Genomic DNA, 2,949 nt, shown 5'->3' on the forward strand with positions numbered 1-2,949 from the left:
AAGAGTGGGAGGGCTTCTAGTGTCCTGGCCCCACCAGTAGACCTCCTGATGGCACCTGGTATTTTTGACCCCTGTGTGACACAGAGTGTTGGACTGGATGGGCCATTGGCCTGATCCAACATTGGCTTCTCTTATGTTCTTATGAGCAAAGCTGTTGTGTTGGGGCACATGGAGAGACCCAGTCCTACAGGTGTGAGGGTCCAGGGCCCTGAAGAAGAAGAAGAAGAGCTTGGATTTATACCCCGCCCTTCACTACCCAGAGGAGTCTCAGAGCGGCTTACAAACTTCTTTCCCTTCCCCTCCCCACAACAGACACCCTGTGAGGGAGGTGGGGCTGAGAGAGCTCTGACAGAAACTGCTCTTTTTCAAGGACAGCTCTGACAGAACTAAAACTTGCCCAAGGTCAGCCAGATGCAAGTGGAGGAGGAGTGGGGAATCAAACCCGGTTCTCCCAGATTAGAGTCTGCGCACTTAACCACTACACCAAACTGGCTCTCTTATTGAAGGGTGTTGTATGTGATGGCCAAGACCTTGCATGGAACCTGGCAGCTGATGGACAGCCAATGGAGTGGCTGCAGAATGGGAGTGATACACAAGGACTAGCTAGCATTCTGCACCAGCTGGGCTTTCCTGAGCTGACGAGGGACAGGCATGAGCTGGCTCACAAACTAACATTCATAATGAATTTGCGGCAGTTCGTGGGGCACGAACTTTCAAGCAGTTCATGGCAGTTTGTGCATGAATGTATTCCCAGACTGTCTTTGCTCAATCAAAAATGTTTAACAGACTTCAAAGCAATAGGAGAGGTTGTAGAGGACCAGGCAGCAGGGTGAGGTTTCCTGTGTGTTTGTAGGTGGCAGGAGGTCCTTAGGGGCCGAAACGCGTTCGGTCTTCAGTTGGAAAGTGTTTACCCATCATATGTATTAGTAGTGGATAAGATTTTATAGTCTGAACTTAGACAAAAACAAATTTAATCAGTATATGTTTTAATATGTGTACACCTTAATAAATATTTGTACTTTTTATATATATATGTGTGTGTGTGTGTGTGTGTGTGTGTGTATATATATATATATATGTTATGTATTCAGATGGACATGAATGCATGGACTGTTATGCAAATTGCCTAATAGAGATTTAATGTTAAGCTTCGAGTCTGGCCTAGGATCCTAATGTAACCTATAGGAGCCCTAGCCCAGGCAGTGTCGTCCAATCACCTGACAAAGCGGGATCGCTTGTGATTGGCCTTTATATCTCCAACCTCATAGGTTGTTATTTGTACAGTGGGTGTGGCTACATTAGCCGGGAATGTTTAAATACAGAGAAGCCAGTGTATATACTTTGGTTATGATGGGTTCTGGCTGGCGATTGTTGTACCGTGTTGGAGAAGTAACGAGCTGAAGAATAAAAGCCGCATTCTTGCTGAAATCACTCTCCGACTCTTTGTTAAGTTCGTGATATATATATTGTTTAGCTTAGCCCTTTTGGTTCGCGTTCCATTCTGTACATCTGTGAACCTGCATGTGACTTCTTCTCTCCCAAAGCACTTTCTTGAGGGCATCTTCTTTGGGGGGGCCCTAACTCAGACCCCCCCCCTAAATTCAATCTGCACATATCTTGGTGGGCATGTAGAGGAGTATCAGTGGGAGGTCCCCTGTGAGTTTGGCGTCTCCAGCTTGCACAAAGTCCATTCTATATACTCATGAATTTATGTCTATCATTTCCCGAGAAAGCACTTACCAGGGGACACCTTCTTTGGGAGGCCGTAACTCAGACCCTGTTAATCCAATACTCACCAAACCTGGAGGGCAGGTAGAGGAAAGTCAGCGGGAGATTCCCTGTGAGTTTGTTGCATCTACCCCACCAGGGGGCTGTTCTGCCATGTCACAAACCTCACAAACTGAACAGGTTCGTTTGGTGCCTGAATGTTCATGACGGTTCATGGCTCACAATCGAGGTATGCCACAAATTAAAATGACCTGGATTTCCCCAGTTTGCACCCATTCCTAGAGATGACTTTGAGGGGAGACCTATGTAGAGTACATTGCAGTAGTCTAGTCTCACTGTTACCGTAAGGTGGCCAGATTGTTCGTGTGAATTGCTCAAGTCGTCTGTCTTCAGTGTTCAGCCCCCTGCCCTGGGCCTTGAGGTCTCACTGCATCTTGTCTCTTAAGGCACTGGCACGAACGCTAAGTAGCTGCACAATACACAGCCTGCCATTTTGCACACAGCAGCTGCTGTGGTGTATATTGGAACTGTTAATCTGCTATTATAGGATAATGACATTTTCTTCTCTGAGTGATGTTGTAGCACAGTAAAAAAAAATACAACAGGCCAGAATTGAGCCTTCCGCAGTGAACAGAGACACAGTGGTCTTCGGTGGGAGCAACGGGGTATCTGTTTTCAGATATGAATTGTTCGAGGGAGTGAATACTTGGAGTCATGGCAAAGAATAATACTCTGAGCATGTGCCAACAGTCCAGCCTGGACAGTCTCCTGCAAACAAAAATAACAAAAAGTCCTATGGCCCTTGAAAGACGGGACCATCGATTGTGACATAAAATTTCTTAGGCAAGAACCAACTAGTTCATGGGGAGGGGGGGAAGCTCATCCAAACTAAAAAGACCAAACTGAGGCTACCATATTTTGATCACATTAGGAGAAGACAAGAGTCACTAGCAAAGACAATCATGCTCGGAAAAGCTGAAGGCAGCAGGAAAAGAGGGAGACCCAACATGAGATGGGTTGACTCGATCAAGGAAGCCACAGCGGCCCCCCAGTTTGCAAGACCTGAGCAAGGCTGTTAACGAGAGGAAGTTTTGCAGGACTTTAATTCGCAGTGACTTGATGGCACTTCACACACACACAAAGCTCCTCCCCCACCACTGAGTAAACAACTCTTTCAAATCTGAGAAGCTGAATGCATTTTTTGCCTCTGTCTTCACTGTA

Source organism: Gekko japonicus, unplaced genomic scaffold (genome assembly GCF_001447785.1).
Source record: "Gekko japonicus isolate JY-2015 unplaced genomic scaffold, Gekko_japonicus_V1.1 scaffold356, whole genome shotgun sequence".
In the NCBI taxonomy this organism is placed as follows: Eukaryota; Metazoa; Chordata; class Lepidosauria; order Squamata; family Gekkonidae; genus Gekko; species Gekko japonicus.